Below are 14,275 nucleotides of genomic sequence, written 5' to 3' on the forward strand. Positions count from 1 at the left end.
ACTACTTGGGTATTTAAAAAAGGAAAACTGAAATGGACAAGGTGAGAAGCCATTTAAACCAGCTCTACACATTAATACATATTATCTAAACTGTCCTGTTTTGTCTTGTTCTTATCAACGATTAGTCTTCATCACACTTCCTTTATCAGAAGGAATTTGCATTTCCTACTCACAGTTTATCTTTTGTAGTAAGTGTATAGAAAGGAGGAAAAACACATATTGCCAACAATTCAGGAACCATTAACTAATAAAAAATGGTCAGGATTTGTAGATCAAAGCTGGTCTTGAACGTCATCAGGATATACAGCTGCAGGAAACTCAGGAATGTTTAAGGTAGAGAAATCATTTTCCCCAGGCAATTTTTTTCCTGAAGCTAATGTGTAAATCCTGTAAAAAGGAGTGGCTGCTTCTCATTTCTTTGACATTTGTATTTTCTCTTTGTGTCATTTACTGAGTGTAAGAGGAAAGAAATTCAAGAAGTGGCAGTGGGAAAGTAGCAGAGATGAGGTCAGAGCTGAGTCATGCTCTACCTGTTCACCTTGGGTCTGTTACTGTTCTATATAGCTCCAAAAAACAGTGCCACATAACTTAAAATATGACATATTTTAAATTCATTATCTGCTTAGTAGGATTCATCAAAATACTCTTATAATGGTTTGTCTTTACAGTGAAATTGAAGCCATTTCTGAAAATAAATTGTTATGGACTGAACAAAATTAGCAGAACAATATGATGGCAGCACTCTGCCTTGCCTCCAGAAGGCAAACTGCAGCACTGTCATGGAGCATTCTCTGGAATACAGGCAACCAGAAGAGCAGTTTCTTGTTGCAGAAGAAAAGCAGGAGACAGAAAGTCACATTAATGGGATTTCAGGGAAAAATCCTGTGGTTAAGGCTTATTCAGAGCTTTAATCTCTTAACGTGTTTGTTTGTTTGCTTATTTGTTTGGTTGGTTGTTTTTTGAAATAAAACATTCCTGATGCTATCATTCTGAGTAATGGACTCAGCAGCTGAAACAGAGGATGAAGAATTAAACTTTTTCACACCCTGATCCTATGTTAGTCTGTTAGGTATACACCTATGGGCCTTTTGCTGGCTGCAGCATTTCTGAAAGTGCTTTTTAAATGTGGATGGAGAGAGAGTGAAAGAAAGTGTTCTTCCTCAGTCATCTATTGTGCAGCTTATTGCCATATGTGTTCACACTTTAGAACATGCATGTGCCTGTACACTCTGCTCATTGGAACACTGAAACCTTTTAAAAGCTCGACATGTAGCAATGATAATATTTCTTTCACCGCATAGTGAAGCTTCTGCCCTAGAGAGTGTGGCCACTCTTGTCTTTTACAAGAAGTTATTCAACTACAAAGCCCTTGATTTTACACACTCAAATCAGAGTGGGAGAGCTTAGATCAAGTTATATTCTTTGCATAGAACCGAAGTAATTGTGTTTCTGAATCTGATTTGAAAAGACTGTGATCTGAGGTGATGGCAGATCCTAGAACAGCGGGTCTGAATCCAGTGAAGGGATGAAATGGCTGCTCCAGCTGGTGAAAGCTCTTGGCAGCTCCCACAGCCCCAGTCTCCAGCTGTGGACTGCTTGCATTCACAGTCAGAGGAAAAGAACAGGAGCTCTCAGGGAAGAAAATTCCTAAGATTTTCCTAAAAGATAAAATATGGAGCTAGTCAAAGACTCCCACAGATTGTGGGATGGTGCTGTTCCATAAACAGCCTGATTTACAGCAATGTCTGTTTGCTTTTCTCCATTTATATTCCCACACATTGTGGTCTCTTTCAAACACAGGACCCATACCAGTCACATTCAAGGGTGTTTCCTCAGTCACAGAGGGGCAGTGCTCCTGTGGTAGGAAAAGAAAGAGCTATTAACAATTGCACTGGGACAAATGAAGCCCTTGTATTGTCAGGAAATGACATAAATCAGAAAATACATTATTTTAACCCTCAAAAGAGATCTTGGAGCAATAGAACATTTCCTGTATGTGAACAAAGACAGTAGGTGTTAGAAGAGAAAGGAGTACAGCATGCACAGGAAGATGTTGGCAGGAAAGATTAAAAAAATAACTAGGCGGTCTTGATCCTGAGCCAGACAAAAGTTTAGAGGAGGAACAGAGCTGCACTTACACCAGCCTGACAAAACTTGGCTTTGCTGGGCCACAGGGAAGGAATCAGAGGTGAAGGCTGTATTGCAAAGAAGGTCACTGCACTTCATGAATAGAATGGTTTCTAAATGTCAAATAGAATATTAAAAGAAAGAAAGGAAGAAAGGAAGACTACCTCTATTCATTCCTTTGTTTGTATCAGTCATCTATCAACCAGAGATCACTGGTAAATCAGGAGGTTCAGGCTTTAAAGGGGGCTGTGTCAGGCTGAGGGATTACCGCCAGGCTCAATGCTAGGCATTGGATCAAGAAGCCTTGCCTCCCAAGTGCCAGCTGCAGGTAACTTGATAAGAAAGACATTCACAGCTTCAAAGGCTTAAAGCTCCCCAAGATGGTTGTGTCTTCTCATAGCCTGTCATGGAGTATTCTGCATGGGAGCTCATCCAGACTGTCGAACTAGGACCCTGCAGATCTGGTCTAGTAGTAAGATCCTTGGATTATTTTCAATGACTTAGGCAAAAGGTCCTCTGTATCATAATGCTGGACAGATTAGTTAACTCCGCTCCTTTTTGTTGTTGTTCTGATCTTCTTGGAAAAGAACAAACTTGAAGTAGCAAGCAGAAAATCATAAGCCTTAGTAAACTGCGAGTCTGCAAATGGAAACTGAAGATTTATATAATACAATATATTAAAATGCCTTATGTAAGGCAATATCATACTAAATTATGTATTTTAATATTGAATTTAATTTTAATATTTGATTGCAGTTATATATCAATATATCTACTACATATTGTTTTCATATACAAAACGTACCAATGTAATAAAAATAGAAAATAATGCAACTAAAGACTCTGACATGAGAAAAGCTGTACCAAGATTTCAAATATTGCAGGCTGCCCCCTAAATAATCTTTTCAAAACCTGATAAAATTTCAGTGAAAAGGAATGAGATACTTCATTCGTCAGCATTTTGCAGAACCCAAGTGGAAAATATAATATCCACTATTTAACGTATTCTCATTGATAATCATGGCCTAAAACCAGATGGTGTAAGTTTTGAAACTGCTCAGATTTCACTATTATGATTTGAAAACAACAGTTCTAAGATGTTCTCCATAGATGAGAAACCAAGGCTTGTGTCCTTGGAGCTTCTATCTTTACAGATCCTCTTTGCATCCAGTTCCAAAAACCTCTAAACAAGCCCCAGTGAATTCCACTGGAGTCAAAGGGAAGCATTTACTTCTAATCCAGAAAAGGGTAATAGAGGTGGGATGCAATCTATATCTTTTATTTTCATAGGATATTATAAATAAGGAATCATTTTTCATGAAATGAAAGCTCAAGTGTGTGGTTATTGATGTCAAAGGGGGAGTACTCCATATAAAAGAAAGCCATGATACTGAGAGCAAAGTTTATGTTTTTACTGCCTATAAACTCTGACTTAGCTACTTAAAAATATATACCTTTGTGTTTCATTGTATAAATGTCCTTTTTTTGTTATTTTTTTCTTTGTGTGATCTGTTACATGGAATTTTATTGTGACATAGCTGATATAATGTATCTTTGATGTTTGCTGTTACATTTTTTTTTTGCAAAATCTGTTGATCTCACATAAAAAAACAATTAGCCACATGCCTACTATCTGAACCTGTAGTCTAGGTTTTTCTGTTATGTGTTTGGAAAGCTGCTAAGTGTGCTAGGAAAACAATTGGTAGAATAACAGTTCATCTTTATGCAAAATAGGCATGTCTTTCTCTTATTATGGAAGATAGCGAGTAAGATTTGGCTCCAAATGGATTGTGTTTCACTTGAGTGGTTACTTTAATTTTGAAGTCTTTTGTTCCCAACAATAACTTTTTAAAAATCTCCTGGTGTTCACAGAGTCCACTTGGAAATATGCTTGAAAGTTCCTGATTGATTTGATTGATTGGTATGTATCTACAGGTAATTTTACTGTTGAAATTTGTCATTCAGCAAATGCAGCATTTCATAAGACATTATGATCAAGACGTATTTTAACTGTTAGTACAAGGTCAAGACTAGTGGTAAGCTGATTCTTTCTATTGTAGAATTGAAAAGGAATACTTGATTTTATAATTGTAGACTCTATTGTAGTATACTTATGTATATGAAATGAGGACTGGCGCGATCAGCATTAAATAGTGCTTCTCTGAATAGTTAAGTATTTCACTGTTCAAGCTTTTGATACAGACAAAGTGAGGAAGAAAGCTTTCCTTCCTTGTTCTTGCATATCAGTAGATGTTATCTGTAGATATTTTTTCCAAATTCATATTCATCTTGCAATAAAGAGTTAAAGGTCAGCATAGATTCCCTTGGGTCCTTGGCCTTCCATGTATTTTGGCTATTGGAACAAGTGAGTACACTACTAACACTGCCAGCTTCAAGGTCAGCAACAATATATAAGTTTTAGAAAACTGTAGGTGTTGCCAGCCTGCTAACCACATTAACTTGGTTTTATATTTTCTCAGCCAAATCAGGGAATATGTGCAATTATCCATAATAAAATCATCAGCAATAAAGAACAGTAGCTTTTCCAGTAAACATGTTTCCTTATGCCTTTATAAATGCCAAGTCTCACTAAGTAGTCCAGATCACAGTAGGAGGTGAATACCATGACCAAAGTGCTTACAAAGTGCCCTAATTTTCAGTGAATCACTTTTACTGATAGAGCAAAAGCAGCCATCATTGCCTCTCAAATACGGCTGATAAGTAGAAAATCTCTGTTTACAAACAGGAAACTGAAGCAAAAAAAAACAAAACAAAACAAACAAACAAAAAAAAAAAAAAAACAACAACAAAAAAAAACAACCACTATTTGATATGGAAGCAGCCTGCACCACCTCAAAATAGGACTGAAGGTGTTGTTGGAATCTTGCAGATGTGTTCTGCCATCATCTTCAGTTTTCTCACTCCTTTCCAGAAGGGAAAAATCAGAAGTCTCAAGTTACTCTGCATGTAAGAAAGGACTGTACACTGGGAGAAGATCTCTCACTGGGGCAGAAAAGAGTTCTTTTGTCTGGACAAGACCCTAGGCAAGTTTCTCCTTAAAGAGAGGAGATCAGGGGTCCTTTCCCTCAGCCATTCTGTGATTTTGTGATTCTATGATTCGTGGATTAAAACACAGGTACACCTCTTTGAAAGGAAAACAAAGGAAGAAAATATCCACTGAACCATGCAAAAAGAAAAGAAAGAAAATGTCATACGATTCCAAGGAAGAATGCCAAGGACTTCTCTAGAAGCTCAGATTTGTGCAGACAGGAAGGCTTCATGCCTTCCACTGAACCCTCAAAAATATAATTTTCAGATGAACTGAGATAAAGCCAGTGTACATAAACCAGAGGAAGAAGATTTGAAAAAAGCCCAAATGTGGACTCAGAATCTTTGGGTTAGTTCAGTTACTTTTTAAAAGTTAATTCTGTGCCATTTCAGTGCCAGGCACCTCTCTTCCCAAAATAAATATGCTGGAGTGGTGTTTATTGTGGCCTGTACATCCAATTGGATCAGTAAGTTATTTCTTCATCTGAGAACTACATTTGCACCTTCTGTCTTTTCTAACATTTTGTTTCCTCATATTGCATTTCACATTTACTTCTCCAAGACGTTCTGATTTTGAATTTGTATCTAAATATATTTTCTTTATCTGCACAAAAGAGACACTTTAAGGCAGTCAGACAAGAGAGATCAGGACTTGACAAGCACTCACAACTTTGAAAAATCAGATGTTCTTCCATACAAAATCAAAATATTTTGTGGTTTTACCTGTCTGCAAGCTGTTTTCTAAAGAGCACTGTGCTGAGATACCAGAAACTTCAACTACTGTGCAGTGTGGAGCAGAAATGATCATTTGCATCTGATGGTAAGGGAGAGCTGGGTGGCACTGTGTAAGAAGCGTGAGGACTTCAGTGGATGAGGGCTCTTTCTGAGCACATGTGGTATGTGGGTGCCCAACTACAGAGAAGGGAGGAATGGGTGATACATTAAATGTAGTTGAACTGGAAAGGGAAAAAGCTAAAGCACGAGTAGGAGTAAAAAAGAGATATCTACTGCTAATAGTAAGCTAAATAATTGCAATGGAATAAATCAGAAAAAGGTTAATTCTGGGATGGGAGCAGACCTTGACAATTTTTTGTGAACTACTCCAGTTCATCAGCTTCATAGCCTAAATAAACTCTAATGTGAAAACAATCTTAATTATTATCCAACCCTGGCTTCTAGGCCATTGTCTAAACATTTATCATAAGCCATGTTTAGACAGCAGCAATAGCTGGCTCTATCTGCTGTACAGCCAAGGAACAAAATGAAGCAGAAATAAAATATTACTGAAGGTCATGAGTCTACATTACATTTATAATTTGGCAGAGTTCTCAAATACATCCTAGTATTTCAATTCCCTACATTCTAAAGGATTTATTAGTTTAGACCTATCAATTAACTGTAGAATAATTTTGTTTGTTGTCTGGAATTAATCACTCAAACTACTTAATTACTATTAATTACTACAAACTACTACCAGGGTTACGGAGCTGTTAAAAAAGTTTCCAAATTTTCTCTTACACATGGGCTTAAAAATTTAAAGAAAATATGACTCATAGACCACTCATAAGCACATCAAGTATAAAAATGAAAAATGAAATATGATGGAGAATATTTTGTGGAGGAAAAATCTGGAGAAAAATAACAAGTTAACTGTTCTTTGTAAATGTGGGAAGGGCCTACTAAAGTGCTTTAGTTAAAAGTCCAACACTTCAAAATCCACTGCTGAATGAAGAGCTGCTTGAAATATTTTGTGACTATTAATGCGTTTTCTCAACTCATTTCCAGATTTAACCAGAAATTTTAAAGATTTGTATATATGTATTCCCCTTCCCAAATCCTGCCTAGATATTCAGACTGGGTTTGAAATAGAAACTTATCAGTATGACAGTGTCTTCAGTGGATCTATTAGTTTAACTGCTTTTGTAGTCTTTATATACAGGAAGTGATCTAAAATGAAGTATGACAACTGTAAAGTTCTTTGGTTGGAATAATTTATTTCCTTAAGGGGATTTGCATAATATATATTACTAAACCTTGCCTATTATCAAAATGTTCATAGTGAAATCATGAAATAATTTTGATTGGAAGTGATCTTTGGAGCCCTCCTAGGCCAGCTTCCTGGACTAATAATATGAGGCCTTAACTTAGATCACTCAGAAACCAGAAATTCTCCAGATGCCTCTTCCAGATTTCCACCAGCCATTGTGAATACTATTTTTTTGTCATATTTACAACCAAGACTTCCCTCTCTGTATTTGGTGACCATTGCCTCTGAGAGGAGTTCAGCTGTGTCCTCTCACAACCTCCCCCCTTGCCATCAAGTGGAAGACAGTAATTCAGTTCATCCCTCTACCTCCTGTTTTTCCACTAAACAAGCTTGGAGATCCCTTAGAAACCCCCATTACAGGTTCACGACCCCCATCTGGCCTTCCATCCATTTGCACATCTCTCTGAGATCTCAGGAGACACAAAGCTTGACACAACACTGCAGAAGTACCATTGTAAACACCACCTCAACAGCCATTATCACTTCTCTTGACTTGCAGCCCAGTGTGCCATTAGTCTTTCTCCTGTAATCACATTTTAAGACCAGTGCATAAGAATATAGAAATCACTTTGAATATTAAAGAATTAACTAACAAATTATTGAAAATATCTCAAAGTTATACCTTTTCCTCTGAGAATCCGGTTTGGGAATGTCTCTATATTGTGGGAGTGTAAAGGTCTGTACTCTTTCCTCAGAGTAGTTTCATCCCTGTCAATGCACCAAAGTTTAATGTAAAATGAAAGTACTTCAGAAAGAATTCAGGGTTACCTCATCATATTTCTACAGAAATCACTGAGTGTTTTCTTATGTTTATTTTGTTATAATTTTGCTTTATTTTAAATCCGAGAATTTTAGAAATACTGAATAAGATGAACATTCTTCTGTTAGCTTTGTTTTAAATTGAACATATTTCACATTCTATTTTAAATTATTTTCAACGGCCATATCCACAGGAAAAAAAAAAAAAAAAAAAGAGGAAATTAGTCTGTTTATCCCACCAGGTATGAAACTTCCTCTCAGACGGAGGTTGAGTCCCTCCCTTCCAGAAACACCTGAGGGAATGCAGCTGAACTGCTTTGCTTAATTAGTCAGTATATCTGAATTTAGGATGGAGTAGCTGAGGACAAGCAGTATAAAAGAGAGTTGGCATTACTTAGGAGGAAAGACTGATGTACTGGAAGATTGTGTAGGGGAATGGATGAGCATCAGCCTAAATTAAGGACATAGTAAGTAAAAGACTATATTTAATATTGTAGATTTTTTTGAATCTCTATACATTTGCTTACAAGCTGAGGTATTGAATTGAGGCATACTGACTTAATCTGTGAAGGGTATGTGTAGATGACTTTTCTGTGCTCTTTTTCAGTCTTACAAGCATACAGCATGCTGGCATGGGTTGTGATCTATATAGAACTCAGATGGCCAGACTTCTTACATTCTGACTTATACTTTTTCTTTATAATGGTTAAACTATCTCTACATGTACATATACATATATACACACACACACACACACACACATAAATATATATATTTGTTTTACAGTTCAAAGATTTAATGTATGTGATTCTTTTTGATCATATCTACTACAATTGTCTTGAATTACAACAGATTCTAGGATTTACTTCCATTTGTGTGTTAAGGTAGACATATCTTAATATCCAGTACTCAAATTCATCAGGATATGCTTTCTAGATCGGAAAAGAAACATAGCTAAGAAATTATAAACACTTTCAAAGCTTATACATATAATATACACTAATGCTAGAAAATATTTATTATCCTTTATGTACTAACAGTCCATTAAATTCTGCCTTATGGAGAATAAGTCTATATGGCTGAACTGCTTGTATACTTGAGTGTATACTAAAGTTCATAGATTTTCTTTCATTATTTCAATAGGTGAAACATCCAAGTTTTAGTTCCTGGATTAAACCCTCAAGCTATTCCTCAGAGAAGCCCTCCAGGTATAGGAGGCATCAGCACTGTCTCTTGTGGTCAAAGATTAACTGAATACTTATGCTGTCTTCATCTGCAGCCTGCATCCTCCCAGCCTTTATCTAACCTCAGTTTAACTTATTCAGGGTGGATTTAACAACTTGCTAAACTTAGCTTGTTATCTTATCATAGTCAGTTTTCTGTCAGTGTTCACAGGAAAACTCTCCCTAAGATGTATTGTGGTGTAATCTATACATAGTCTATTTTTTCTTGACTGTGCATACTTCTACAGGGACTGCAGGAGCACAGTGCTGAGACTCCTGCACCAGTGTGGAAGGTGAGGTCTGAAGCTTGGTCTCTGTGCTGCGCCTTTCCTCTACCTGCAGCTCTACGGCCACTAAACTGATGTGCACAGGTGTGGCTAAATCTGCCTCATGTCCCTGAGCCAGCTTGGAGAACTCTCTGCTCTTATCTCCTATAAAACCAGCCCCAGGCTGGTGAAATGGTCACTAGGTGATTGCAGATTAGTGGGATTATATGGAGTTTATTTGGCCTATTAGGTTTAATTCACTGCAGGGTTTAGATGGAATTGGAATATTCAAAACTGATCTTATGAAAGCAGAGCTAACTTTGATTTTTAACTTCTTTCATGTTTTAGAATAGCCCTTCAGCATGGTGGCTCAGAGCGTCCCACAGGATGCGGTTTAATTTTGTCTTGTGACTAAGTGGGACTTCTCCCATTTATTGTTCTCACCGTATGTTCTTCACTCAAAATGTCTTGCACTCCCTACCAAGAAACTACTTATCTTCTGGATAGCGAAGCAGAGTTCTAATCCTGGGGCTTGTAGGCACTACTATGTAAATATTTAATATCAATTATAATGGCTCTTTGGGGGGAAAAGGGTGTATAATGCATAAGACTTACTGGCACTGCTATTACTGTGCCCTGGACCCAAGCCAGAAGATATGGTAGATGTTAGAGGAAGCACACTTAGACCCTTGCGACACTAATGTGAATACAGCATGTTCCCTATCAGTCTCTCTTCAAGTAGCGTGTAGTCATTTTGTTTGGATTGCACCACCTCAGTGGAAGTTGTCAGTCTCTGATGGTCAAATCCAAGGCTGAGCTGCAGGTAGGTGATTTGAAAGTAACTTGGAAGAGCCAACTGGATTCAGAATTCAAATTCGATTTTAATTTATTACCATCCACGTGACTGAAGCTATAAAATGCAAGATTACTTAGGTGAACTTATTCTTCAGGTACTCAGCTTGTTTCTCCTGCACAGCTCTCTGCAAGGTAAGGTCAAATTAAAAAAAATAAATAAAATAAGACAACTACAGAACAGGATATACATAGATAATAAAATAAAATATATACATGTATATTTTTATTAGTGTTTTAATGTCTATCATGGGGAATTCTTCTATATTTACTAGCTGAAAGACCTTCTAAGACAAGTGCTGTTGTCTTTCTGAGGCTTTAATTGAAGTAAAATTAATCTATTGACAGGAAAACTAATAAACAGAAAAAGTATGCATTTATTTTCTTTAAAGAATGATCTTTTTTTCTCTCATGTAATATACTACATTTAAGTGGTTAATATTAAGCCAGCTTAGGTGCTGTAAATTTCTCATTGCCTGCTGACTATGTTATTTCTTAGTTACCACTCAGCTCCTTCCGTTTCTTAGAAACTCAGTGCTAAGGTCTTGTCCTTGTGTGGGAATTAAATGGAAGTGCTGGAGAGAGGAAGACATTTCTTGAGGAACCAAGATGCATTTTATAGGGTATTTGGCTACTGTGCTTGAGGCTTTAGCATCTTTCAGCCAGTGGAGAAAGTTGGCATGCATTCCCCACCTCCATCAGCAATGCACTGACTGAAAGTTGACTTGCAGGCAGGGGTTGCTGTCTTTCCTAATCTCATCCTTTTTGCTGACTTGACCAAAGGTTTGTTTTTAAGGGAAATCTGATTCTGAGAGAAAGCTATGCGTGTAATACACCTTTTATTCAAAAGGCATTGTTCTAAAACCACTAAGCTTCTCAGAGGCAGAAGACTCTAATGCTTTTTTTTAATTGCTGCAAACATCATATCATACGATAACTTGATTTGTGGTTCTGTTGCAAATTTCTTCTGTCTCCAAGTAGAGCAAAATACTCATTATTTAAAAAAAAAAAAAAGTCAGAGGAAGTTTCACATCTTTGGCACAAAATCTGAGTCTTCATCTTGTGGTTTGGAATAAGCCTTCTAATTATTATACAGAGAAATAATCTTACAATAATATAATCTGAAGAGGAGCCAGTATGGTGATTCCTTAACGTATGTAGTAATGTGTGTAGAAATGTGCGATGCACGAACAACTCTTGTATCCTTTCTCTATTGCACTTAAGAGTGGTTTGTGTAAGTTAATGAGAATCTCTCCACTGGATCTTACGGGGTATGGTTTAAATCAAAATACATTCTTAAAACTGTGAAAGATGTTTTCTCAACTAGAAGGCAGGGTTGAACGTCTTGGTACAATATAGCCCTGACAAAGTAATTAAGACATGTCTTAGTCACAGGATCTAATTCTGTATATTTTATTGTACATATGATGAGACATTTCTTAACCAATGGGCCCAGTTCTCTATTATGTATTCTACATATGTTGAGGCTAGAAGGCGGCTTTCACAGAAGAAAGATTTTCTTGCAGATTTAAGCTGTTCTCCTTTTAGTTTAGCTTTAAAAAAAAAAAAAAAAGACTACTGAAGAGTATTGAAGGCTTAAGTTAAGGATCTGATCTTGTATTTCTTATTTGTTATCTCCTGAGTCCCATGATAGAAGAAAAACAAAGGAAGCTGCATAAAACAGCCCTTTACTTATGTACCCAGTGTATAAAGCAGGCAATGATCATTAACTGCCTGATGTCTGCCAAGAAGATCAGAAAAACAAACCCATCTTCTCAATAAATTTTGTTAATTTGCAGTAAGTTTTCATTTCAAGATTTTTAAGATGAACAGTACCCCTAGGCTATAATATGCCTTACTTCTGCAAGGGCCCTTTCTCTTCAGAGGTAGGAAGCAGTAACTCTCTACTCCAGAAGAGGAGACAGTAGGCTTGCTTATGGGCTTATTTTCAACTTCTTCTGTATTTGTTTCTACATACCTGTTTAGAAACAATCTCACCTGCTGTCCCCAGTGTTTTGGAATTCTGCATAACAGCTTCATTCCCAAAATGTTCCATTTGGAATATGTAGAAATTCCATGTGCACTCAGTCATGAAGTGCAAAGAAAGAAGGCAGGTGAAGCCCCTTAATTTAGCAGTGAGTACTTTTCCTTTCATGTTGCTAGACTGTCATAGTGAGTGTAGTTATGTGTAATAAAGTATGTGTAAAAATGTGTTTAAAATCCAAACATTTACATTAGTCTCCGACATTTGAGATGGTTGCCTGCCTTGTTCTGTACCACTGAAGCAGGACAGCCAGCTTCTGCATGCAGCTCTGTTTGCTCCTTCAGCAACAAGACCTGATGCTTTTCAGCTACCTAGTCCAGTGTTAGTTTTCCCAGTAACACCCATGTGAAGGCAACCACATTCCTTATTCACCCGTTCCTTTTCTCCCTGAATTGAAGAATAATATCGGTCTTCAGGCTATGGGTAATTTGTTCCATTCCTCCTGGCAATGAAGGAGGAGAGAAGAAAAGGAAGAAGGTGGCTGTAAGGAGAAAACCAAAGAACTGGAGAATCTGCTGCTCAGTTCTGATGATCTGGATTTGTTTGTTTTTCAAAATAAAACTCCCACAAGCAGTGCTGTGCAGAAGCATGAGATGGTTGCTCCCACCCATTGCCAGAGGATTATACCTCAGGGGTGTATGTTTCCCAGTGAGTCCTTAAAGACTGAAATCGCTTCATAGTTTATAAAACTGTAAATCAAATTGCTGAATATAAATATTCAGTCCCTCCCTATTGTAAAAACAGTGATAAATTTGAAATAGAAATGAACTCCCTACTTCTGATCCCAGGCTGTATTTCAAACTGCTTGAAAAGAATGTATTATTACTGCTGGCTTTTAACTCAAACTGAACTGGCCCATGAGCAGGAGAGGAAAGTGGACAAGTAATGAATCATTTTATCCCTTGTAGAGAAATCTTACCAAGGGGCACTGGTTCTTCTCATGGCTTTGTGTTAGTAGCCAGAAGTTGTTCCTCATTCCTAACCCCAGGGCTAAAGTGTGTGTACCAAGGAAGCTTTTGACTCATCCTTGACTTTTATTGATAATAAACTTTTTGAACAAATAATGCATACAATGGGAAGGAGGAAAAGTCGTAAAGATTTGTTTAGTTAGGGAGTAGTCAAATCCCCTTCCTATAATTGTAGACAGACTTTCAGTTGCACCATGGAGTGTGAGGAAGAAACATTCATTATTTTAATCCTGCTGCTTAATTTACAACTTGCCAAGATATAGGATTTGAGGTTTTTGTGGTCATAAAACTATTTTGCATAATTAATTTTAAATGGAAGTATAAATAGGAAATACTGGGCAACATCTGGATTTTCAGCTGAAAAATCTTCATTCTATAATAGAAAGCTGTTCCAGTACAAACTTCAACAGATAGCAAAATGTTTTACAGAAGAGCAAAGAAGTAATTTATTGGAACTCCTGAGCAAATGAAGCAGATATAGTGAGAACATAACACAGAACTCGTATTGCCAGAGTTCAGTATCAACTTCTACACTTAACAAAGGTTTGGAGTAATCTCAGACTGTTACAGATATGGAGTGGTTCTATTTCATGCAAAAACACCTAACAGTAACCTTGAGGAGGAGAATAAAATATATTAAAAACATTTTGTCTGCTGAGCTGTTGGTGTTTCAAGGTAATTCCTGTAAACATGAAAGAACGTGTAGATAAAAAAACTTAAAAGGAAGTACCAGTCAGATTCCTCCCTCCTTAGCTACTGGAAGAAGAGGTGAAGCAGTATGTGATTAATAGCTGTAAGGTCTTTTCTCAGTCTCTGTAGTTACTTGAAGCTGTCGCATTATGCCTTTCACTACTCACATCTGTAGAGTCCCTACTCTAATCACCAAGAATTTTTTAGGAACAACCTGTATTGCTAAGCAAAATAACATTAGTTTAGAAATG

The 14,275-nt window shown here is 37.0% G+C and overlaps 1 protein-coding gene across 2 annotated transcripts in view; it reads left to right on the top strand.

Annotated features, from left to right (window-relative positions):
• Positions 1-8,380: 8,380 nt before the first annotated feature.
• Positions 8,381-14,275, top strand: part of SLC2A9 (solute carrier family 2 member 9) — a 104,931-nt gene continuing 99,036 nt past the window's right edge. Inside the window, exon 1 of one of the 2 annotated variants that reach the window (XM_085223479.1) lies at positions 8,381-8,448. The gene's annotated coding sequence lies outside the window, so the exon portion shown is untranslated. Of the gene's footprint in view, positions 8,449-10,393; positions 10,458-14,275 lie in introns of those variants that run through there. The other variant, XM_085223477.1, reaches the window with a different exon arrangement.

This window comes from Meleagris gallopavo, chromosome 4 (genome assembly GCF_905368555.1).
Source record: "Meleagris gallopavo chromosome 4, MGAL_WU_HG_1.1, whole genome shotgun sequence".
Lineage (NCBI taxonomy): Eukaryota > Metazoa > Chordata > Aves > Galliformes > Phasianidae > Meleagris > Meleagris gallopavo.